The 27,699-nt window shown below is 37.1% G+C and overlaps 1 protein-coding gene across 1 annotated transcript in view; it reads right to left on the bottom strand.

The window, feature by feature from the left end:
- Positions 1 to 27,699, bottom strand: part of LOC114245229 (cyclic GMP-AMP phosphodiesterase SMPDL3A) — an 81,517-nt gene that overhangs the window by 12,567 nt on the left and 41,251 nt on the right. The window lies entirely within an intron of this gene.

Below are 27,699 nucleotides of genomic sequence, written 5' to 3'. Positions count from 1 at the left end.
CCAATTAACATCAGGTGGGCCGTGAGCTCGTCGACCCATCTAAGCAATAATAATAATAAATGAGATTTCTGAAATCTGAGGATTTTATTGCCACTGTAGGCAAATGAGCATATGGCCCACCGCTAAGGAGTCTCCACACACCTCCTTTGAAAAAGGATATATGGTTCATATTATGTTGATTGTTCCTGTATTTGAATGGTTTTATCACCATCGTTGGATGCGGAAGGCGGAGGACCGCATTATGTGGAAGGCATTGGGGAAGGCCTATGTCCAGCAGTGGGCAGATAAAGGCTGATGATGATGATGATGATGATGATCACCATCGTTAGTCATCGATCCCCTTTAGGTTGCAAAGCAATCTTACGCTACCGTTCCAAAAAAAATCTCGTTTTATTAGTTTCATAGCATATAAATGTCGGAAAAACACATTCGAGAAAACTAGGCTTTTAAGGGGTATTGGTAATTTTCGGTAGGCAGCGGCTTGGTTCTGCCCTTGGCATTGCTGAAGTTCATGGGCGACGGCAATCACTTACCATGAGATGTACCGTAAAATCTGAATTAAAAAAAATTGAATTGGATTACAAATTTGTGTCACTCAAAAATTAACTACGAAAAAAAACAGGAAAAGAATGCTAAAATAATGAAATAAAAGCAATGCGTATCCTTAAAGTAAACACTTTGTAAAAACAATGATACAAATCAAAACAACCCCATCATTATATTCACAGAAATGAAAAATTGTCACAAAGAACAGGAATAAAGTAAAGAAAATAGATAACCACAAAGGGAAACTCGGTTTTGCCGTTTCTTAACCTTAGCAATAGTATAAGTATATTTAAGAGAAAAAGCGGTTTAAGTCAACATCTACACAGGCGAGTTTTCTTTTATTTATAAAGGAGACAGATTTAAAATAAGCGACCAAGACTCTTTGACGGTTCCCGATATAAATATTCCATTTCTTGTTTGACTGAATCGTGCGCTGTTTTGTTTTGCAATGTCTGAATCTGATTTGTCGGAGATGTTGGGAAGTTTAGTTGGTTTGTCGGTCGTTTGACAAAGTTTGCTCACGATTTTTAGACACTGAATGGTTATAACTCTTTGTTGATCAGATGATGATGATGATGATGATGATGATGATCGACACCTTTAATATCTGTAAAATCCTAAACGCCTTTGTCTAAGGTATTCGTGGGAGGGTATATTCAACGTCTAGTGGTAGGACTGACAAGAAATTGAGAGCAATTTCCTGTTAATCTTCCCAACAAAATTCAAGATGGGTATTTTGAAGAAGAGATATTGAAGCACCTTTAATAATTACACTATATGAAAGAGCTCACCTAGCACCGAAGAATTCACAATGTGAATTCCACCTCCAATCTCGAGTTCGAGGTCCCAATTTTATTGTGTACAGTTGTAGGAATATACGACAAAGGGAAGATCTTCCACCGAGCGGGTGATATTGTTCGGTAGACCAACGGTCCGAATGTTGTTGTTCGGAACTTGTATATATGCGCTTTATCTTGAAAATGTCGTAAGCGAGATTCAGGCATATGTCAATTATCTTGCGTTGTATGATGGCTACCCGCCACATCACTCCCCTCCGAGACTGGAGGTCTTGTCATATTTAGTTATCGTTGTCCGTGCTGAGATTAGCTTGCAAGTGCCAGTGCTGCTCGAAGTTTGCGGTGAGTCGAAACTGAGCTTGAATGCTGCGTGATTGTCGCCAGTGCTGCTCGAAGTCTGCGGTGAGTCGAGACTGAGCTTGAATGCTGCGCGATGAGGCAGTGTAGGTGCGTGCCGTAGGGCCAGGAAGCGCGGTGAGTCGGCTGCGATGGTCCTGTTGAGGCTGCGATGCTGGCTTGCTGTGGGACGACTGTCAATGACGTGTTTTTTATCTGCGAGAATGCGGGGATTGTGGTAGCCGAAGTTCTTGATGCGCTGATGATGAATCAGAAGGTTGCGATTATCACGTCGGGGTCACCAGTTGTAGGAATATACGACAAAGGGAAGATCTTCCACCGAGCGGGTGATATTGTTCGGTAGACCGACGGTCCGAATGTTGTTGTTTGGAACTTGTATATATGCGCTTTATCTTGAAAATGTCGTAAGCGAGATTCAGGCATCTGTCAATTATCTTGCGTTGTATGATGGCTACCCGCCACACAGCTACAACATAGCTCAAACTCGATCAAACTCGAAGTGACAAGGTATGAATAGACAGAATGGTAAAATCTACGCATATAAGTTTTCGATGCGCCTTTCTATCAGATAATTTGATAGATTATCTCTTGAATAAATCTGTCACTGACTGTCACTATATCAAATCCTTTGACATAATTTGATTAAAAACATTCATTCCCACATTTAGTACAAAACACTGCATGTCACGAGTGCACATCACTGAATCCTATCTTAAGTCCTGAAGGACGTCGTCTCAGAACTACAGCTTAAAAGCTAACAAACTGACCCCTACCAGTTAGCCTTACTTCAAAAAGTTAATTAGTGTTTTGTAAACTGCGCCTTTGAGGCAACCGGGTCCAGTACAAATACAAAGTAATCTACAGTCTGCAAACACCGGCCGGCTGAGACCACTGATCTTAAATAGAACCCTCGAATTCAAGTTTCTTGTTAAGAATCCCGCTTGAAACAACTTCTGTTGGTAATCTTTTTAAGACGAGTTTTTTTTTTTTTTTTTAAGACTTGTAAGACAAACAATAATGTAATAGTTGACGTTTTTTTCAGTATGATCTATTTAAAGGAAAATATAATGTTATAGATTAAAACTGAGAGCTTACGCTGTTTAATCAGAACCGATATTAAGGAATTTATCATTCAATCAATTTACTTGAAGGCTTTCAAGTACTCGAAATTTCTAGAAAATCCAACCACATACCAGCCAAACAGTAACTCATTGCAGGGCTTGGAGTCAGGGCGGTAGTAGAAATAAGTACCGTTTTTATTAGCTAAGATGTCCAGAATGGAATTATTGTACCACTTTCAAGCCAGAACGTATATTTTTTTCATAAGTAGACATGTTAGTGGCTTTTGCTAAGAAACTAAGTGTCTATGCAGCTAATTATGCAGAAAATTATCTTTTACTAGTATCTTATTTTCTGAATAATAACTGATCTTATTATTATAACGATTTAATTCGAATAACATAGACTGATATCAGAGCTAAAGATTGGAGAAGCTTCTAAGCATCCCCTGCTCTTACAAATATAAGCAACATAACACTTGGCCCCGAGTTCATTGACCACAAAACTACTGCTTCTATTAGCAGTAATTAAGCCATAAAATGCAACGACCCTAACAGTTCTTCAACGAGTTCTACCCTCGGTCGGACTAAACAAAACGTGGTCCTCGACCGCCACTCCGGACGGTCAGTTTGATGGACAAATGGGTACTCGAAACGGGTTGCTTGGACCACTAGACTTGGATGTGGTCTAAGTCAAGAAAAGGGGAGCTTTATAATTATTTTGTTTTGTTAATGATCAGAAAATGTATAGTAGAAATATCAGGTATTAAATTATCTATATAATATTGTATAATATAATATTATGTATTCAATATATAACAGTTACAATAGTACACAATAGACCAGACATTCTTTATATAAACAAAAGCGACAACAAAACATACCTTATAGATGTAACAGTTCCCTCAGACTATAATATAAGGGCCATAGAAATAGAAAAGCTAAGTAAATACCATGCACTCAAAACCGAAATACCAGATTATGGAAAACACACACAGAAATAGTACCAATAGTAATAGTTGCAACCGGAGTAATAGCCAAAAGCCTACAGAAAGACGATCAGAAAGAGAGACGATCAAAACTTGTGTCTGAAGTGGAGAACTCTCTGGGGCGAGTCTCCAAATGGGGTGAATTGAACTTGGTTCAATTCAACCCGTTAAAGACACAAGTTTGCGCGTTCACTGCGAAGAAGGACCCCTTTGTCATAGCGCCGCAATTCCAAGGAGTATTCCTGGAACCTTCCGAGAGTATTGGGATACTTGGGGTCGACATTTCGAGCGATGTCCAGTTTCGGAGTCATTTGGAAGGCAAAGCCAAGTTGGCGTCCAAAATGCTGGGAGTCCTCAACAGAGCGAAGCGGTACTTCACGCCTGGACAAAGGCTTTTGCTTTATAAAGCACAAGTCCGGCCTCGCGTGGAGTACTGCTCCCATCTCTGGGCCGGGGCTTCCAAATACCAGCTTCTTCCATTTGACTCCATACAGAGGAGGGCCGTTCGGATTGTCGATAATCCCATTCTCACGGATCGTTTGGAGCCTCTGGGTCTGCGGAGGGACTTCGGTTCCATCTGTATTTTGTACCGTATGTTCCATGGGGAGTGCTCTGAGGAATTGTTCGAGATGATACCGGCATCTCGTTTTTACCATCGCACCGCCCGCCACCGGAGTAGAGTTCATCCATACTACCTGGAGCCACTGCGGTCATCCACAGTGCGTTTCCAGAGGTCTTTTTTGCCACGTACCATCCGGCTATGGAATGAGCTTCCCTCCACGGTGTTTCCCGAGCGCTATGACATGTCCTTCTTCAAACGAGGCTTGTGGAGAGTATTAAACGGTAGGCAGCGGCTTGGCTCTGCCCCTGGCATTGCTGAAGTCCATGGGCGACGGTAACCACTCACCATCAGGTGGGCCGTATGCTCGTCTGCCTACAAGGGTATTTAAAAAAAAAAAAAAAAAGAAATACATAGATAAATTTAACGATCGCCTGGTGTAGTGGTAAGTGACATGGTCACTACACAAGGGGGTCGCGGGTTCGAATCCCGCCAAGGGAAGATATTTGTATGATAAATATAAATGTCTTTTCCAGGGTTATGGATGTATATTAAATATATGTACGTGTATAATAAAAATGTTACATTTATAGGCAGGCAGGCATATATACGGTAGGCAGCGGCTTGGTTCGGTAGGCAGCGGCTTGGCTCTGCCCCTGGCATTGCTGAAGTCCATGAGCGACGGTAACCACTCACCATCAGGTGGGCCGTATGCTTGTCTGCCTACAAAGGCAATAAAAAAAAAAAAAAAACCGTTATCTGGTACCTGTAGCACAAGTTCTTTACGAACTTAGCACGGGACCAGTTAACGTGGAGTGATTGTTATTAAATATTTATTTACTTATTAAAAATAAAAAAAAAATTAGATGCAAACATCAACCCACACATCACGCAGAAACAAGCTGCCATACACACGGTCACCATCATCACGAAAGTCTTGGGAGATACGGTCTTCGTAGGAGGGAAAACTGAGTCACCCTTTCCCTGAGGGTCTCAGGGCGGGAGCTCAGTAAACCGAGCCTAGAGCTCGAGTAGAGGAACAATATTATAATATTAATAGTATTAAGGCGAACTTAAGCCATTCATGAATTTCGTTGCAACAAATCTCATAAAGTTAAATGAACTGATAAACAAAATAATATCATAGGATTAAGCAACATAGCGTTTTTTGAATTTTCCTCTAAATTCCGCGTTCGCTTATAACTTGGAGATTTCGCTTCGTCGATTTGTCGTTAAGTGAGATTGACGTATCGAGCAATGTATATATGTGAACATAAGCGACAGTGATTGGTAAACAATTGTTGTTACTTTGTGTTTGCTTGGTTATATGTTATATTAATACGTGAAGCACAAACTTTGTATCCCTTTTTACGAAAATTGCGCGGACGGAGGAGTATGAAATTTTCCACACTTATAGAGAATATAGAGAAGAAGTGCACAATGCTAATATTTTTTTAAAATAATGCATAAAATATACATTAAATCAATAAAGAAAACACTACACACACTACATACCATGTATTTGACGCACACACGCATGCATACTATTTATTGTCAAACTTTTATTCTTGACGTCTGTGGTCAAATTGAGAATAGATTAAATATTGTTTGTCTTTATTAGTATTTTTTATAGTGTGGCCTTGGCGAAATTTGTGATTATAGAAGTATAAAATACAATCATAATAGTGTACAAACTTACAATTCCAATTAATTATAGTCGAATTTCGACTACTGCGGGACCTCTAGTATGTTATAAAGGTCGTTATGATTTTGATTGTAACGAAAATGGTCTTAAAAGGGCATCTCATATGATGTGATAGTAGGTTTGGTTTCCATAGAGAGAGGCACAAATAAATTGATCGGTACCTTATGGTGTAATGGTGGTAGCAAAAGTATTAAGTTAATAAAATTATTTTATTATAGTAAAGTTAATCTGACGTGAAAAAAATCTGCCAGTTTTTTAAACAGTCAAATAATATGTTTGCTCACTTACGATTAGTTGTCTGACAAACTTATTCTCAGAATCCGTAAGTAAATCAAGTACTTTTAGTAATAGCGTGGGCTTCTTTAAAGAAAATGTTTTTCTTCTATTGATGTATTTATGATCCGCTTTTGATTAAGTTACATATAGTAATTTATTTTTTGAACTAAGTAATAAATTTTTCCTACTTAAATGAGACCTTTGGACATTTTTTCATTACACATTATCGTCAGTTAGACAAGTTGCTGAAAATTAAAAATTACCTGATTTAATTTACTAAAAAATACTTTCTGTTTCACCTTTCGGGCACAGTAATTGATTGTCTCACTGATTTTCCGCAGTCGGAAAATAGAATAATGTTGTTTTAAATGAATAAATTCTTTAAGACTACAAGTCATACACTCTGATACTCTTTTTTGTGTTCTATTTTGTACTAATATAGTCGATTTTGGCAAACCCGTAACTCAGTGCTGTTCTGCTTAATTTATTTAAGTGGTTTACCTCCGATCCAGTTAAAGAGGCCATTGTTGTGCAAACTAGGATTGTTCATAGGAATTACCTTTAACGTGGAACAGTAAAACCGCAGAAATCGTACGGATAGGGCGAAAATTTATTATTAAATTAACTAAAAATAATCAGTAGTAATAGTAGTAGTAGTAGTAAATAAAAGAGATGAAAAGCAGTATTCTTAGTGCAAAATTCCGAGACAGCATTCCCAATTAATTTATATGGCGATCCAAATAATGAATGTAATTGCGTTTTATGCAGAATTGTAATTGGACAAAACATGTCAAATACATTTAAGAGACTCTGAGATCACAGCACATTCATGGATATCAGTTAACCCAGTTGAAGTTGACATATGACAACTATAATTTTTTTTTAGAAAATACAATTAAGTCCTTCTCCTCCTTCAGTCGATCGCTCATTGCTGCGCGTCGTAATGCGCCCGCCTGTGACCTTTTTTTGTAATTTGTAGCCACTTTTGTCGGTCAGTGGCACAGTGAAGTGCGTGGCTCAGTCTCATGTCCAGATACTCGGACACTTGGTCACTCCATCTTTTTCGGCTCCGACCTCTGGATATATATCAATTATGAGCTTTTTCTTGAATTACTTTCTGAGCGTTGTACTAGTATTAATTTTTATTTGCCTACATAACTACTAGTAGACTATTCTGGTTGCTCCTTGACTGTTGGGTGAGTTCACAGGGCTCAGTCCGAGAGAATTATGGTAACATCTGCCACCATAATGAATCAGCCATCAGAATCAGGTCCCCTTGAGAAACTGAGTGGGTGTTTCTTTATATGACGTATTGAACAATATGACTGTACCAAGCTTCAATTCCTTTGACCTAAACTAATTTATCTAAGTAAACTTGTACGTAGCGTCACCACCAGCTACTACGATATACGGTATGAGATTAAAAGGTGTTTTATGAAGCGCAATTATTAGTGTTAATATGTATTGTATGCTTGTACGGGTAGGTACCATCAAGCCAAGTACTAGAACGAAGCAATCATGGCTTCTGGTTCGAAGGGCGCTGTTATATAATACAAGTGGGAGATCGAATTTTTTTCGAGTGCGTGGCGGCGGTCACTTATTTATTTAGTGACATCTATGTGATCTGATAAACACTAGATCTCGTACTGATTTATTCACCTACGCTTTAAGAAAGTAAAACATAAAAAAATATATGGGACAACTCATGTCTGAGGTAGAGTGAAGACTTAATCTTTTTATTTATTTCTTTGATGGCTCACAGCCCGCCTGATGTTAAGTGGTTACTGGAGCTCATAGATAATATCTACAACGTAAATGTGCCACCCACCTTGAGTTATGAGTTCTAAGGTCTCAAGTATAGTTACAACGGCTGCCCCGCCTTCAAACCCAAACGCACTACTGCTTCACGGCAGAAATGATAGGGCGGTTGTACCTACCCGTGCGGACTCACAAGAAGTGTGCTACCGCCAGTAAGAATCCCAAGGTGAATCGAAATTCACACACACCAAAAAGTATTATTTTGTCATTTGAATATCCGAAAGCCGGATGCTATTTAATGTTCTTTTAAAACGAATTAATTTGCATAAGCATACAAAACTACAAAGAAAATTACGATTCTGAAGTTTCATAAAATCGACCGTCCAAGGTGGACAATAAAATCATTTATTTACGAGAATGACGTCTTAAAATTCAATTAAACAGTACACAGAGTGAAGAGGCAATAAATTGTTTGGAAATTGTATAAATAAAGTCTATTGTGAGAATTATATAAGAGCTTATACAGACGTAGGGCGCCTTATTAAAATGGGAGGCTGTTTTCATTTAAAGATGTTTTCGGTGTTGCTAATGTTTTAAACATCGCTCGTAGAGGCCCCGATAACTTAGGGAAGCTGATGGTAATTGGTTAGGTTGACGGGAGAAGATCACGCAGATCACCTATCCACTAGTCTGATCTGGTAAAGACACTCACTGGCCTGCCAATAACCGAGGCTATAAAGACCGCCGAGGTCAAGAGGACGTGGGGAAGCATTATGCATCGAGTGGTCCACATTTCAAATTAGACACGACCTTCAGCAATGAAGAGACCGACTCAGAAGAAGAAGAATGTTTTAAAGTACAATTCATTCGCCAGCATCACGTGATAAAACTGCTTACTAAATGTACATTATAAATTAAACAATACTAAAACTGTTTTACGATTTAATGTCGTGTTCATTAGTAAGCTGAATTTTTATATATATTTTTTTTATTGATTAGATGGGTGGACGAGCTCATCTACGACGTAAATGCGCCACCCACCTTGAGATATAAATTCTAAGGTTTCAAGTATAGATACAACGGCTGCCCCATCCTTCAAACCGAAACGCATTACTGCTACACGGCAGAAATAGGCGGGCATTAATAATGAAGCCTTAGTAAGGGGCTTACTTATTCCATTACATTTTTTTTATTGCCTTTGCAGGTAGACGAGTATGTGGCCCGCCTGATGGTAAGCGGTTACCGTCGTTTATGGCGTCAGCAATACCAGTGATAGAGCCAAGCCGCTGCCGTTGATTACTCCCTGCAAGCCTCGTTTGAAGAAGAACGTGTTATAAAGCCGGATGGTACGTGGCAGAAAAATCTTTGGAAGCGTAATGTCGATGAACGCAGCGGTTCCAGATAATATGTATGAACTCTGCTCCGGTGGCGGAAGGTGCGATGAAAAAAAGGAGATGAGCGGATCATCTCGAATAATTCCTCAGAGCATTTCCCATGGAACATACGGTACAAAACACAGGGAGAACCGAAGTCCCTCCGTAGACCCAAAGGTTCCAAGCGATTCGCGAGAACGGGACTGTCGATGATCTGAACAGCGCGTTTCTGTATGCATTATAGAGTGGCCGTTATCACTTTGGCCTTAGTTTTACTATAATACTGTTAACGTATAATTAGTAGCGTTTGATTAGGTTGACGAGCTCACGATTCATCTGGCATGAAATTTAATAGTTATCAGAGTTCCTTAACACTCTGCACAGGATATATCACCTTCAAATCAGACTTTTGTCATTATTGGCAAATGAGTTAAATGGTCCAAGTTATGGCAAGGGGTTGCCGTCAGCACCACACAGCATTGTAAGCGATAATTGACAAATAATTATTAGTACATCGTTTGAAGAACAAATAATAGGCATTTAGAAACACTGAAATATGGCAAGAGCATCCAGAGATAGTCAGGACATGTACGTAATTTTCATTTGAGTCTCTATTATGTCAAACACATATACTTTTTTATTTTTTTGTTACACTTCATGTAAAATTTACATTGGCAGACTTAATGCCTAAGGCATTCTCTGCCAGTCAACCAAAGGTAATGCAGAGTAAATAGTGGTAGGTGCAATAAAGTTTATATTAAATTATTATTATAATAAAATAGTTATAATAATTAATTTATATTATTTATTAATGGATGGTAATCTTTGGTGGTACTTTAAAAGGATTCGTGTAAAATTTTATGCAACACTAATCACCGGTGTTTTCTGTAATTGAGTCTAAAGTATTCCATGCAATTCACATAGACTGTGTATAAATTAAAATTGTCGTGGTGCTTCTGTCGCATTGTGTCTATAAAAGCTTTTAAGCTGACACGCTTTGTCCTCCGTCTTATGTCAAGAAAGTCTTGAGAGCCAATGGGGGAAGGAAATAAAAAAAAACAGTGGAATGTACTCTGAATTTTGTATTAATACGAATGTTTTTGTTTACGTAAAAGTATCGTATAAGGACAATAACAAACGCGAATCGAAGCCTTAAAAATAGTTTTAATAATGTTATACTATGTTTTTAATTTAACAAAACCTAGATTCGATTTTCAAGTCTTATTATAGTTTAATCTTGTGTTTATTTTTTAAATTTATTGAGATTTTTACTTTATGTGCTACGACTGAGGGCGGTATTTACATTATTACATTAATGCGCTACAATAACCGTTTAAGTAGACCTTGTATATAAATAAAGGGAAAAAAAAAAAAAAAATAGCTGTTGATAAATTGATCCGAAGATACTATTTTAGATACTATTTAGATTTGCTGAGATTTGCTGAGATTGAGATTGACATAAAGATACTATTTTGGATGCATCGGTTTTAGTGTTCTTATTTTTTGTTATTGAGTAAAAAAGCATGAAACTGGAGTCCATGCGGCAGAGATGCGAACGTTGAGATGGATGTGTGGAGTGACAAGAATGGACAAGATAAGGAATGAGTATATCAGAGGAAGTGTAAAAGTAGCCCGGGTAATTAATTAATTAAAGAGCGGACGGTTAGCGTGGTATGGACATGTGACGCGTAGAGAAAAGATGCATGGGATTAGAAGATGTACGGAAATTGTAGTGCCAGTTAGAGGGGAAAGAGGTCGACCGAAGAAGACATGGATGGAGTGTGTGAATGACGATATGAGAGAGAGAGGAGTGAGTGTTGAGATGACGACTGATAGAAGGAATGGAATAGAAAAAAATGCGGTGCCGACCCCACCTAGTGGTATAAGGTGGATAAGGTGGTGGGATATAAGAAGAAGATTTTATTTGTTGAGTCTCTGTAGATGTCTGTATCGGTATGAACCAGCGTTCTCCCGGTATCCGAACCACGTATGTCGAATAATGCACTTAAGTCTATAAGGCCTGATTAAATTCCGTTGCAATGAAGTCTTCAATTTAGTATCTTTTAATTTTAAAGGATGGACAAATATCAGATCTTCTGGTGATAAGTGGTCACCTAGATCCATAGACGTTAACAACGTAAATACCTCCACCCACCTTGAAACATTTGATCTAAGCCTCATTTCTACAGTAAAATGACTGTCCCACCTTTAAAATTGTAATATTCCTTCACGGCAGAACAGAGTTGTGGTCTGAGCTAACACGACGTCCCTCCACCAGTAAAAAAGTTCAGTGCCTCAGGCCTTAAGTTGAAAGACCGAATTTAAGTTGACCATAACACTAAATGAATTAATGATATTTTTTAAAACCTTACAATTATTTCGTGGACCTTTAACATTGAAGTCTTCGTTTAGCCGAAGGTAAGTTCTAGAAAGTTCATTCAGGCTGTCCAATTAAAACTCGATGACCTATTCAAATTACGACTACATTAGCTCCATCAACTTGAGAAAGAGAATATCTTTCAAATCTTTTCTGTCCAATTTCTTTTGTTTTAATTTACTAAAAACATAGATCTTATAATAAAGTTATTGTATTATTAAAGATCCTAAATATTTTTTTAATGAGACTATTCTAAAAATTATAGATTTTATTGCAGTGCAATGTTTTTTGTTTGCTTTTTAAGTAAAGATGTTATAGGAGCTCATGACAAGGGCAATGATCTAAATGCTTTGAAACCGCGAGACCATCTTAATTATTGGGTTATACGAAAAATATTTAGAGAAATTATCATTAATAACAAAATAGCTTGAAAAAAATTATAATAGCTAAATGGATATTGCATAAGCTATAACATTCACACATGGGATCTTACCACCAGCATTGTCATCCTTTAAGCTACAGCAACTCTTGAAGAAGTAACATAAGATTTTGAGAATAACAAAAAAAACATTTATTCTTATAAAATCAACTAAAAGTGATTTGATTTATAAAAAAATATAACATTAATCGCTTCTATCAATCAATTATTGATTTTGTACTTAATTTATCTTCGTGATAAAGTATATTTTGTTGTGTACACAAAATTGATTTCCCCCCACATAATAATTTTAGTTGTAGGTATATTAATGAACTGCGAAGGCGACCTATCACGCAACCTGATGTCAATGAACCTTAGGCTTAAGGCGCATGGCGTTACTCAATTTTGATTGGCCTTCTTACCGTCAACTATTAAGAATGGAAACATGTGCCGGTCACATTTATTTGTCGAAGTTCGGTTTGGGAACGTGACATTTTTTGATTGACTATTTCGACAAACAACGATATTTACAAATACGGTTTGTATTTGATTGTAAGTATAATTGTGAAAGATAGATGATATAAAGAATATTAATGGAGTATCTGGTCAAGAAACGCAAACAATACGTCAGAATGGAAATGAATGGATACGTTACATGCTATATAGATAGATACGCTGATCATGTAACACTAAGACTCTAAGTTTTTCAATTTACGTCAGTCTAAACAAAGACTTTATAATAATTTTACTGGTGGTAGGACCTCTTGTAAGTCCGCACGGGTAGGTACCACCACCCCGTACCGTGCCGAGAAGCAGTAATGCCTTTCGGTTTGACGGGTGGGGCAGCCGTTGTAACTATACTGAGACCTTAAAAATTATATCTCAAGATGGGTGGCGCATTTACGTTGTAGATGGGCTATGGGCTCCAGTAACCACTTAACACCAGGTGGGCTGTAAGCTCGTCCATCCATCTATGTAATAATAATTTAAAAAAGGGAACATCTAAGAAGGGCATTGTCTTGCACCAAGCCGGCGTTATTTCTCTGTAGGCGGATGTTTCCAATATTGCGGTTCGGATGTTATGTAAATGCAAAATTATCTTGTAAATATTGTGTAGCGTACATGTAGTTGTACTTATACAAGTAACCCCAGTGAGTTTCTCGCCAGATCTTCTCAGTGGGTCGCGTTTCAGGTCCGGTGGTAGATTCTGCGAAGCACTACTCTTGCTAGGGCCAATGCTAGCAACGCCTCCCGGTTTGAGAGCTCACCTACAAGTTAGGGTTACCATGACATCTACTTCTACGTCATCTCACCTAAAGTTTTATTAACAGCCAGTATTGTTGTCAATTCGTTTTGTTTCCAATCAATTTTGTATATAAATGCGTGTGGTATTTATGTTCATACATGTGATTCGTGAAATTGACCGGTCAAATACAAGTAATATTAAAGCTCGCAATTTTTCATCTTCCGTCAAGCCATCAGCTACTTCAATCGTTAGCGCGATTCGATTTTTTGTCAACGGTATCTTAGTAACAGCTACATAACCAGTTTTCACTTTTATATCATCAAAAATCCTGTTTTATTAATAAATAATTAATGTATGCACGTTTTCGCAAACAACAACTCACGTAGGCAAATGAAAGTACTATACCTTCATTGTTTCTTTCAGAATTAAAATAGAAGAATGCTCAGTTCTTTGTATGCACTTTCTAATTTATTAAAAGCCCAACAAAAGGTCTTTGTTACAATTGCGATATGATTTTTCAAAAAGTTTAATTACGTTGCAGGTTTTTTTTTTGGGCACGTACCTTTTTGTAAACAACATCCTTTTTAACAATATAAAGTTTGCAAATTCCCGTAAAATTTTTTGAGTTTAAATATCTAAAGTCAGATTACGGATTGACTTCCTCAATCTCGTACTGAGACCGAGAAAGTTATAACTCAGATAAAATAAACATCAGCTTTATTGCCGGAGAAGTCCACTGTCCCAGGTGTGTTTGTGTCCGCCTGATTTATAATTTAAGCCCACCCTCGTCTGCCGCAAGTTACGAGCGAAAACCCGACTCAGACGAATAGGCTATGATTTGTCTTCGTTCGTTCCTAGTAGAAAAAAAATACAACGATCTCATTCGGTTTTTAAAAGTTTTGAATTATTTAAATTTTGAAATTATTCTCACAGAATTACTGGCGAAATAAGAACCTAAAAAGTTAACAGACTCAATTCAAATTTAATTGTGTAATGCGTGACATGAACATACTATACAGAGTGTGCTACGATCACTGATCACTTATTTTTATTGCTTAAGTGGGAGGACCAGTTCACGGCCCACCTGATGTTAAGCGGTCACCGGAGCCCATAGACATCTACAACGTAAATGCCGCCACCTGCCATGAGATATTCGTTCTAAGGTCTCAGTTTTTACAGTATAACGGCTACCCCGCCCTTCAAACCAAAACGCATTACTGCTTCACGACAGAAATAGGCAGGGTGGTGGTACCTACCCGTTTGAACTCACAAGAGGTCCTACCACCAGTAAAAAACTGACTGGTGATCTTGAACGCGATAACGAAAAACCATAACATTATTTAGGCGCGTATTGTTTTTTTCAACAAACCAGTGTAAAAGTAAATTGAAACCTCATTATATCCATAGTAACTATGGTAAGCTTAGGCCACTTTTGCAGTGACAGCCTTAATTTTATGATCATACCAACTATCTCGGAGTTCGTAGACATTGCAAAGGCGAACTTCGAGAAATGAGGTCAAAAGTCTCGATGACTATGTGAACGTATGACTGCTTCATGGTGGTATTAGTCAGGATAGTATTATACCATTAGTCCAAGCTCCACTAGCACAGCACCACACTTCCACCAGTTATTGTTTCTATTAATTAGGATCAATTATGAGTACATTAAGAGCTTTGCTTCTTTGATACATTGTGTTGTATGCGATAGTAGATTGTTTAATCGGTAATTGGAAATTTTGTAGGCGGCAGGCAGACATGAGAGAGATTTCATCGAAAATCAATTGCCTAAGGCATGAGAGTAATTACAAATAATGTGTAGGTTTTGCGATAATTTAGGTAAATGTGGTTAATAGTAATCATATTATTATCATCACCCTATCATATCATAAATAATAATATCATCTTATATGGGTCGTTTTAAATAACAAAGCTTATAACCGCACCTCGGGATATCTGGAGATCTAGAGAGAGAGGGGAGTCTAGAAAGAGAGAGAAAAGTCTCGAGTGAGAGAGAGGGACATCTAGAGAGATTTGCACTCAGATCCGTCAAATCAATCAGTGCTTTTCGGTAGAAATAGGTAGAGAGGTACTACCTACGCGTTTGGCCAACAATCTGCCTTACCAACTATTTCGAACAAGAAATATTGTTTGCGCACGAAAAAAAAGCAAATCGAGAAAAATTTTACAAGCGCAACTCGATTGTAAAACAATTGTACGGCTTCTGTAAAGCGAGGGGTGAAGCCTTAGCACGGTCGAAATTTTTGCATCATCATTTTCGATGACTGTTGTTTTCGAAGCTAAATTGTAGGTTACGAAAAAAGTTTTTTTTTTTGGTTGAGCAACCCATTCTGGCTTGGCTTCGTGACGTTGCTGTTTTTACTAAAGCTTGAGCTCGTAAGGCAAGCATAACTTAATGAATCATTCAAAATAATAATTTGTGTACTTAAACTATTGTGCTAATCAATTCACTAATTAACTGAATCATTGTTATATTTCAGAAAACTCGCTTATCTCAGTTAGTATGCAAAGAAAGCGCTTGTATCGCTTGATTCAGTTGACTAGTGAATTGTTACATTAACTATAGACAGGTATATGCAAAGGCTAGCGCGTCATCTATGGTACATGTTTCCCTGAAGTGCCATTAACAACTGTACAAAATTCCAACTCAACGAAATGAAACTATTTGATCATATTTAGAACGAAAAAATAAAAAAAATCTAGTGAGCATGTATTAATTTGTGCGGTTTTTTTTTCATTGCTCTAAGTATTGTTCAGGAAATTGAGTAGCAACTTTGTACACTCACTGTTTTTTTTTACATGTGAAAATATAACCGTATTCTCGGTATGTGGCACTTGAACCTCACAAAAACACCTGCCGCTCACAGCCGGTGCCCTACCCCGGACCGGGCCGGAGCCCAGTCGGGGCTATTGAGACGGCGGGACAGGGTTGACGCAGAGCATATTACATCCATCCCGCCGTCCCCTAGACGCCAGACAGTCCGCCACCAACGACTCGACCACCGGTTCCCTCGATCGACTTGCCGGGAGCCCGCCTTGAGGGCGCCGTGTTGCACCTTCCCCCAGAGCGGGCGGGGGAATGCGGCCTACCATCGCCCGGCTTTCTATTACGGGCGAGCGTGCCGAGCATGCCACGCCACGCCTGGGTCCCTCCTCGCACAAAGCGGGTGGAGCCTGAAGCTTTTAGGGGCCGAGTCACGGATGGAATCCCAGCCCAGAACCCCTGCTCGGCGGCGGCGGAGTTCTGCATAGCGAGGAGAGCTTTGGCGACTCACTCTCCCCGTTGCCTCTTTCCGCGAGATGGTGCACTCGCAGAAGTCGAGTATAGCCTTCCAGGACTCGTCGCCATCAAATATTGACGCCACGACACCAGACAGCGACAAGTCCGGTCTTATCTTTGCGACCAGGATACGGCGCTACACCTCCCAAGCGGGGCAGACAGCGAGCGTATGTTCCACTGTGCTCAGATCGTATCCACAATGGTGACACCTCGTCGTTGGCTCAGCTCCTATCCGATGCAGGTACTTCCCTCAGCATCCGTACCCGGTCAGCACCTACACCAGACGAAAGATAAGGTGTCCTCCACCAGATTCACCGATTTACCCAGTCATCAAAGTCCGGGTTGTACTCATTCTTGGAGTTTCATAGAATCTTTACGGAATAGTTACCTTGATGCGCGATTATTATCATTTCTGCAAATGTGTCACAGATTCAAATGTTCTTAAGCATTTTATAGCTTGCCTGAAAATGAAGTAAAAAGCTTTCTAAAAAAAACCCAGTAAGAACCGAAATATATAAAATAAACAAACATTTTTTTCGAAAAAAATCTAGTTTTTTTTTTTTAATTCAATTTTATATTTAAGGTAAATTCATTAATTTTTGTACCACACACTATAAGTAGAAGTTCCCTTGGGTGCTTTCGGAATAATCGTAAAAATGTGAAGTCCCAAAGAAAGGCAGTTAATAGAGAAAAGTGTTGCTTTGCCTTCTCTTGGAGTATTAAGGCCTGTCGCAAATAATTATTTTAATTTTTCCTCCAAAATTCCAGGCAGCTTCGTTTTGAAATACGTATTTAAATTATATTCGTTTTTGTACCCTTGTTGTGTTTTAAGCAACAAAAAAAAAATTTAAACATCTCAAGTCTTATCGAAACCAAGTCAAATCAGAAGAGTACCCCAATATCGTACCTTTCCTCATTAGTATAAAACAAATGGACGCCAGCCAGTTTTCATGCCACAGAATGCATTTAGCACACGTTTTTTTCTGTTACTTCAACGAATTGCTTGACATGACATATATATTTCGCAGATTTGAGACGTCAGTTTAATTGGTAAGCCTTGACTGCCTACGACAAGTCAGAATGTTTCTTAAAGGCATTTGGGAAATTTTATACCTGATCTCGTAAGTTTGCTTTGCGTACATCACACAAGAGATAGCTTTCAGCAAGGACTCGTTTAGCGTTTAAGTGTGTAACTGACATTTAAAAAAATATTGATATTGGATTTTCAAAAATGTGAAGTCACACCGTGGTTTTTTTATATGAGCTCCGATAATTACTAACATTTGGACTCTAAATTTGTCTGCTTATCTATATCACTAAAAAGCTCTCAACTTAGAAACCAAAACAGCTGCTCACAAACATCCTAAGACTTAAATAACCAGGAAATGTATTCATCTCGTTAAAAAAAAAACATTTTAAAAAAGACTTAAAAGCGTTCTGTTCATTTTTCCCCCAAAAACCTTTATTCCTTCGATCCGGAAAAATAATGACATTTTTTACGTTGATCGTAAAGATTTAACCCCGAAAACTCGATTCTCATATCAAAATCGCAACTTTATGTCCGTTGTATAAAGCTGCGATTGCGTTGTATCAGAATTAAGCTAAAAATGATTTTATTAAGATAGGATTAACACTTTCGGATTGATGTTAAACAGATCCGGTTTTAATGTCTCGATAAAAGATTGCGTTTACTGTTAACAAAAGGGTTCCAAGAATTATGGAAGAAATTTGTTGAATTTGAAAATAAATCTAGAGTTAAAAATAGCTTTTGTATTTATTACAAGCGGCCCGCTCAAGCTCCGATCGCGTCTCTAAAAAAAAAATTCAACGATATTTGACGTTGTTTTATTTTTTTAAATAAAAGAACACTTATTGCCGCATAACTACAATAGTTAGACATATGCAATATAGTTTAGTTAGATATATGTAACTATACTAAGATCTTAGAACTTGCATCTCAAGGTGGGTGGCGCATTTACGTTGTAAATGTCTATGGGCTCCAGTAACCACTTAACACCAGGTGAGCTGTGAGCTCGTCTAACCACCTAAGCAATAAAAAAAAATAAAAAAAATATGCTGTCGCGTCACTTTTTGTAAATAATAATGTGTTCTACAAAGTCGTAATACATTATTTTATTCTATCATCAATAGTTTTCGCACGGCACGCGATGTAAAGAATATTTTGGTAATTTTTTACTCCTTGGGTTACATTATTGGAGTTTTAGTAAGGATCCCTAATTTTTTTCAAAAAAGATTATAGCCTATGTCACTCGGGAATAGTGTAGCTTTCAAATAGTGAAAGAATTTTTCAAATCGGTTCAGTAGTTTTAGAGCCTATTCAATACAAACAAACAAACAAATATTTCCTCTTTATAATATTATTATTATTATAGTATAGATAGTATAGATAATATTAGTATAGATTAAGAAAGTCGTTCTGACCCGAATGATAAGACGTCCGATGTACTCTTCTCAAACGACTATACTGATGTTCAAATTCTACAGGCAGGTACCAATTTTTATAAATACGTAAAGTTCACGAACGACTTCCACGGTGAAGAAAGAATGTCAAATAATAAAAATAAAAACGGAAAAAATTGTAATTTGCCTAATTACTATGCAATTCCATAGCAGTAGGGACAGTGAGACAATTAACCTCGAGATCCAAGATGGGTGGCGACCTTAATTTTATGAAATTCAGAAATTCGGATCGTTTTTCCGTACGATGAATTAATCTATCTATATATTAATACGTAAAGCAAAAACATTGTACTTTTTCCTTTTGTAGTATGAAATTTCCCACACATATACAGAATATAGAGGAGTGCAGAATATTAATATTTTATAATACGCTTTTATTAGCTTCAGACGTAATAGTATGTAGGTTTGTAACGGAATCTTTGAACATGATTTTGACCCCCTTCAAAACGTCGGATTGACTCGAAATTTTGTATACTTATTAAGGACCGATGACAATTCAATATTAAAAAAAATAAAAATAAAAATTTGAAAAAAATTAAATTCAACTAAAAAATGAAAAATAAATAATAGTTTAAAAAAAACAAAAAACGCTCTTATAGAAAATCCAACTAAAAAATAGAAAATAAATTTTAATAAATTTGAATAAAAAATAATGTAAGAAAAAATGACTTTATTGTAAAAAAGCGTGGGGTGCTTTTCAGGATATTATTATAACCCTTCTACTCATATCTGAGTCGACTATTATCAAAGGCGGCAATCTGACTTTTGGACAATGATTGGTAAATCAGAAAAACGAATTATTGACTTTGTATTCCATTGGCAGTCACAAAACTCTTCGGAACGACATCTTAGATAAATAACAGGTTAACTATTAACCTTTATTTAATGCAGGTTTTGAACCGTATTCTTTGAAGGAGACGATTATATTCAAATAAATCTGTATTGACATATCAATAAAAATTTTTTGTCCAAATGTACAGATTGCCGCCTTTGATAATAGACGACTCATCTGTTCATAAAATAATTATAACAACTGATACCATGCACCCCACGATTTTTTTTTCAAAAATTTTTTTTTTTTTTATTTTGAATAAAAAATGTGTCCATAAAAAAACATTACACACACTACCATGTATTTGACACACACCCACGCATTCATACTATTTGTTTATTGTCAAACTTTTCTTATTGCTTATAGACTGTCTTTATTAATATTTGTCTATGGTGTAATCTTGGCGAAATCTGTGTTTATAGAAGTACAAAGTGTTTGACAATAGAATCATTATACTATACAAACTTATAATTTCAATTAATTATAATCGAATTTCGACTACCGAGGGACCACTAGTAAATACTATTTTTTTGTCTTACAATACCATGTTATGATAACAGTAATATTTATCGAGTAATTTATCGAATCATGTTACAAGTTGATGAAGTTTTCGAATTAACAGTTTTTTTTTTATTTATTGCTTAGATGGTTGGACGAGCTCACAGCCCACCTGGTGCTAAGTGGTTACTGGAGCCCATAGACATCCACAAGGTAAATGCGCCACCCACCTTGAGATACAAGTTCTAAGGTCTCAAGTATAGTTACAACGGCTGCCCCACCCTTCAAACCGAAACGCATTACTGCTTCACGGCAGAAATAGGCAGGGTGGTAGTACCCACCCGCGCGGACTCACAAGAGGTCCTACCACCAGTAATTACGCAAATTATAATTTTGCGGGTTTTCATTTTTATTACACGATGTTATTCCTTCACCGTGGAAGTCAATCGTGAACATTTGTTGAGTATGTATTTCATTAGAAAAATTGGTATCCGCCTGCGGGATTGGAACACCGGTGCATCGCTTCAACACGAATGCACCGGACGTCTTATCCGTTAGGCCACGATGACTACAAAATTAAGAAAATTTATAATAACTCGCATTTAAACCGCGCTGACCCCGTCCAAAATTTCACACGAAAACAAATATTCCTTTCCGACGGTGCGGTTTTAAAGCGAAAACTTTCTGGCTCCCGAAATGTATCTTTTAAAAACAAGGTGGCGTTGTACAAACATTATGTAAAGGTATGTACATAAGCTAAAAGTATTTACATAACGACGGGTAATGGGTTCGGGCCGTTAAAGTGCGGAGGCAGGCGATGTCGGGCTATGATGTTGTTTGAAAACACACGGAAGACAGCTCGGAATGTGAGCGCTGTGATTTTTTAATACCTTTTTTTTTATTGTTCAGATGGTTGGACGAGCCACCTGGTGTTAAGTGGTTACAACGGCTGCCCCACCCTTCGAGCCGAAACGCATTACTGCTTCACGGCAAAAATAGGCAGGGTGGTGGTACCTGCCCGCGCGGACTCACAAGAGGTCCTACCACCAGTAGGTAATTACGCAAACTATAATTTTAAGGGTTTGATTTTTATTACACGATGTTATTTCTTCACCATGGAAGTCAATCGTGAACATTTGTTGAGTACGTATTTCATTAGAAAAATTGGTACTCGCCTGCGGGATTCGAACACCGGTGCATCGCTATACACGAATACACCGGACGTCTTATCCTTTAGGCCACGACGACTTCGTTTTTATTTCATCAGCTGTCGCCCGTAGATATTGGTGAATACTTTTAGCTTAAGTACGTTAAAAACCTAAACCTACGACCTTCCATTGAGCCACGGAAGCAGATTTTTTATGTCAACAAATTTTCTGCAATAACTTGTTCGTATTCAGGACAAGTGCCTCTTTGTGTTCAGAGTAAGCCAGGAGAAAGCAATTTAAGAGTATGTTTTACATTTGGAATGTTCTAGTGTTAATATAACAGTAGTCTTGTGGCGTGGAATTTTGTGTAGTGAAAAATGATGTTTCACTGTTGTTGCTTAGAAATGTGTATGAATGTGCTGTGAGATAAAAGTGGTTTTAGAAATAAAATTCAACGTTACTTTGTGCTGGTTCTCAGTATTCTAGTAATCTGATTGTAATAAAAATATTTATATCTACATATTAATACGTGAAGCAAAAACTTTGTACCCCGTTTTACGAAAATTGCGCAGACGGAGGAGTATGAAACTTTCCACACTTATAGAGAATATAGAGAAGAAGTGCACAATGCTAATATTTTTTTAAATAATGCATAAAAGATACATTAAATCAATAAAGAAAACATTACACACACTGCATACCATGTATTTGACGCACATACGCATGCATACTATTTATTGTCAAACTTTTGTTCTTGACGTCTGTTGTCAAATAGGGAATAGATTAAATATTGTTTGTCTTTGTTAATATTTTTATAGTGTAGTCTTGGCGAAATTTGTGATTATAGAAGTATAAAATACAGTCATAATAGTGTACAAACTTACAATTCCAATTAATTATAGTCGAATTTCGACTACTGCGGGACCTCTAGTTCATTGAAATATAAATTTTAAATATATGCGTTGCTGCAAAAATGATATCGGTTGTTGTTATTATAATTAAAACCTTTACAAACATTAAACACACAACGATTACTTCAACGCTTGGTGCTAATATGATATCTGGTTGCTGTAAATATTTACTGTTGCTGCAATTCTGGTAATGCTTGCCTCTGGTAATATATGCTTGATAATCTTCTTCTTTTTCTCCAACTTATCCCACTAGGTGAGGTCGGCAAAGCTATTTTTTCTCTTCCATTCTCCTCTATCAGCCGTCATCTCAACACTCACTCTTCACTCTCTCATATCGTCATTCACACACTCCATCCATTTCTTCTTCGGTTGACCTCTTCCCTCTCTACCTTGCACTACAATTTCCATACATCTCCTGGTCACATGCATCTTCTCTCTACGCATCACATGTCCATACCATGCTAACCGTCCGCTTGGCTTACTTAGCCACTTATGAAATTATGCTTGATAATGATTGTGGCAAATACTATAATGATTTAAGTATCAATAATACTATGCATTCTGCACAAGACGGATGGTATGTCTAACTTGTTCATCTAAATTGTGACTGTATGGCGTTAAATGGCATTAACCCTATTCTATCTATTCTGGTGTCGCAAATAGCGATTCAAAGTTGGGTTTGAAATCTGAGATAGCTCTTATGCAAAACACTTGAGACTTTAACTTCGTATCTCAAAGTGAATGGTGCACTCACATGATGAAGTGTATGGTATCCGATAACCGCAGATGGTTTTTAGTAAGCAGTACTACGATACGATAAGAGTAGCAGCAGACAGAAATAATGTGGATAGAGTTGCAGGAGACCTTTGCCAAAAGGCACACGGAGACGAGAGAAATTTTGTAGTAGAAATGTTGATTTTATTCTCATATTTTTTACATAATACTAGTGGTCCCCCGATAGTCAAAATACGACTATAATTAACTGAAATTATAAGTTTGTACACTATTATGATTCTATTTTCAAAGACTATTGTACTTCTATAATCACAGATTTCGCTAAGACTACACTTTAGATAAATGTTAGTAAAGACAAACAACATTTAATATAATCTCAATTTGACCACAGACTATTAGCAATAAGAAAAGTTTGACAATAAATAAATAGTATGTATGCGTGTGTGTGTGTGTGTGTGTATCAAATACATGTTAGTGTGTGTAATGTTTTTTTTTATTGTATTAATATATTTTTTATGCATAATTTAAGAAAAATATTAACATTCTGCACTCCTTGTCTATATTCTCTATAAGTGTGGATAATTTCATATTCTTGCGTCCGCGTAACTTTCGTAAAAAGGGGTACAAAGTTTTTGCTTCACGCATTAATATATAGATATTGTTTTTTTTTAATCTACTTTAAATTGTCAGCTTAAAACGTAACATTTTCGTGAAATCAAGGTATTATTATTATACTATGATAGGAAGCCCCGTGCGTCTTATTCCTCAGTGCTGAGGATCGTGACCTTTACTGAATACATACGTAAAGGTTTTCTTGGGAAAATTGCTAGTGGTGGATTCCCGCGTCCTTCCACAGCAGAATTTCAGAGGCGATTTAGTTCCTCTGGGCTACTGAAGCCCTAGTTCCGGTTAGTTGACTGCCGCCCGTTGCTCGGCGTTATACTTTTACGGCCGGGTAGGTGGCATACCGACGCCAACCCTCCTCTTTTCTCATCCGGGCAAGCAAGCAAGGAAGCAAGCTGAGAAAATTTACGCATAAAATACTAACTACTAACTAAAGAATTTTTAAACATATAATCACGTAAGATTAACTGTTCTAGAAAAACCAATCAGAAATGTATATTGAAATACCAATACATTTATTTGGTAGCTCTCAACTATTGAGAGAGCAAACAAAGAGAGATATTTTTACCATAATATCATTCTCTGGAATAAGCTCCTTTCCACAATGTTTCCCGAGCGCCATGACATGTCATTCTTCAAACATTTTTTGTAGACAGTATACAATTATAGGCGGCAATTTGGTTTTGCCACTAGCACTGTTGAACCATCAGCAATAGCTACCACACGGGTGGGCTATATGCTCGTCTGCCTAGAAACGGAATAAAAAAAACAGAACGCACAAACCGATTAAAAAAACAACCCTCTACCACAATTATAGCCATCAACCTAGCATCTCAATTCGAGTAAATATGTAATTGTTGTTTGATTCGGAAAACAGTTTCTCTCCTGTTCCAACAACTAAAAACTCAGTATCCTTTTACAAATACATTGCGACACATATAGTAATTCAGCATGCGTTTAAGATATTAATAAAAGAAAGAAAAAGAAAACAGACTCACAATAGGCACTAAGGGTGCAGTCACGAGGCGGACGATATAACGATTTAATTTAATCCGAGAAAGACGGGAAACGCAAATTAGGATTAATCTTGTTACACGAAAAATTTCTGTTGAAGGGAAACAAAAAAAAAATACGGTCGAAAAATAAAATGAGCAGGCATTTTTCATACGTCCAATTCTGGTGTTCAATTTGATTTTATTCATCTTGTTGAGTAGCGTCGAAATTTTTGGCTTCGACAATGAAATGCGTCAGGAATGTGAATTCGAAATCTCTATTTTATTGCACAGCTTGTATTAATATTATTGCGTAAAAATAGTTAAGACGAACAAACCGAATGATAGATATAGAATATAGACGTCTGCCGTGATCAATATAAGTTTTAAAGAATAAACTATGTGAAGTCGTCGTGGCCTAACGGATAAGACGTCCGGTGCATTCGTGTTGAGCGATGCACCGGTGTTCGAATCTCAGGCGGCTACCAATTTTTCTAATGAAATACGTACTCAACAAATGTTCACGATTGATTTCCACGGTGAAGGAATAGCATCGTGTAATAAAAATGAAACCCGCAAAATTATAATTTGCGTAATTACTGATGGTACGACGTCTTATAAGTCTACGCGTGTAGGTACCACCGCCCTGCCTATTTCTGCCGTGAAGCAGTAATGCGTTTCGGTTTGAAGGGTGGGGTAGCCGTTGTAACTATACTTGAGACCTTAGAACTTATATCTCAAGGTGGGTGGCGCATTTACGTTGTAGATGTCTATGGGCTCCAGTAACCACTTAACACCAGGTGGGCTGTAAGCTCGTCCTCCCATCTAAGCAATAAAAAAAATAAAAAAAACCTTCAGCGTCAGTCGCATTGGAACAAAGGAACATTGCATTTAAGACAAGATATGTCGTTCGCGTGTCGATAAGCTCCAGTGAGCATTCATCAAGCCCGTTGCGAGCTCAACTGCCCAACGATAGCATAGACAAAAATATAATAAGAAGGTACTAATTTTCCTAATGAAATATGTACTTCAGACATGTACACGAATGACATTCAGGATAAAGGAATAATATATCTATACTAATATTTATATTAATCTACAGTGGTTTTTATGGATGTTTCGTTATAACTACTCAACCGTGCATTCGATTGACTTGAAACTTGGTATCCGTGTAGAAAATACATGTATTTAATGGATAGGCTAATATTTATATGAGTGTTGGACTCCCTACATCAGTTGCGGAGGCGTTCATGATGAGAAAATTTGTGGGAGTGAAGAAATGATAATGTTAATTCTAAATGCCCGAAGCGGACGGGTACAGCAAGTCGTATAATAAATATCAAACTCGCAAAAAAATAATAATAATATGCGTAATTACTGAACAATTGAGACGCAGACCTCAAGTCTGAAACGTTCACCCGCATTAATAATAATAAAGTTTTTTTTTTTTTTTTAAATAAAATAAAACGTAATTATGAAACTATCTTCATCCTTCGTGCTCTTTATATCTGAGGACGTGACTATCCACGAAAGTAAGCCGTTTAGTTTATCTCAAATATTGCTATGTATAATATTACAAAACTTTCTGTCAACTGAGGACTAGCAAATATGGAGTTGTAATGTGAAACATTTCAGCAGTTTCATGAAATAGCTCCATACAGTTTCATCTTTTTCGGTGACGTCACATGATTTTGCTTTGCAACCTTGCTCAAATAATTCTCGTAACAAAAAATTGTTTTAACCACTTAAGCCTGCGAACTATCCAACTTTGTAATTACGCGGCCCAGGTCTAACAATGCCCGGTTTTGGGTCTCGTCTCAAACAACATAAAACTTGCGCTGTTATCCAGCCGACGTTTTAGAGGTCAAAGTAAAATTATGACTATACACATTCGAGCCCTGAAGTAACTTTAATAATTTTCCAGTTACAATCAACAAAGAAATTTATTTAAGAAAGTGACTGTTGCAAAATTTCTTGTTTGTATTTTTTGGGTTGTTATGCTATGTTTAATTTTGTTTTTATTTTTCACGAAACTTTTCAAAGGTTTTTTTTCTTCTCCGGAAAACTAATAATAAATACTTATAAAAATAAAAATAAACATTGTAGTTTTGCCACTCTCAGAAAATGCTTAAAAGGGACGGTAGATTTATTTTATTTTTATATTAAACATGCGTGTTAGCCCTTTCATATTTTCTAATCTTAAAACTCCAAAACTGCTATTTTTGTTTCAACCTTATCAGTGCTTTACTAAGCGTCGTACCGTAGACATAGAAAATAACTAGATTCTCCCGAAATTTCATTTTATTGTAAATGAGAGAAGCCCAAGAATTCGTCAGTATTGCAGAAGTTATGTTATTACACTGTGCCTACATAATTTAAATTTGTCCATACGAAACTGCCCTTTCATTGCGTTCGTATAAGGTTCACTTTCGTGAGATAAAGTCAAGCCTCTGGCAGGCCTTTATCGTCTTATTAAAACACAAGATAGTACAGAATTTTTGAAGTATATAAATAGACCTATGTACTGCTATATGCCTATTAAAATTCAAAAGAGACATGAGATAATATGTTAATCTCATCCAGGTCTCTAAAGCCGTAAAAGTATAACTTAAACTTATACAATTACAATTCTTCAACTACCAAAAATTCAATAATCTTACATAATATTGTGGCGAGTTCATATATCAAACTCGCTACGTAATGCAAAATCAGTTGACAGTC

Source organism: Bombyx mandarina, chromosome 09 (genome assembly GCF_030267445.1).
Source record: "Bombyx mandarina strain Sakado chromosome 09, ASM3026744v2".
Lineage (NCBI taxonomy): Eukaryota > Metazoa > Arthropoda > Insecta > Lepidoptera > Bombycidae > Bombyx > Bombyx mandarina.
The sequence above is the reverse complement of the archived record's forward strand: the minus strand, read 5'-3'. Positions and strand labels throughout refer to the sequence as shown.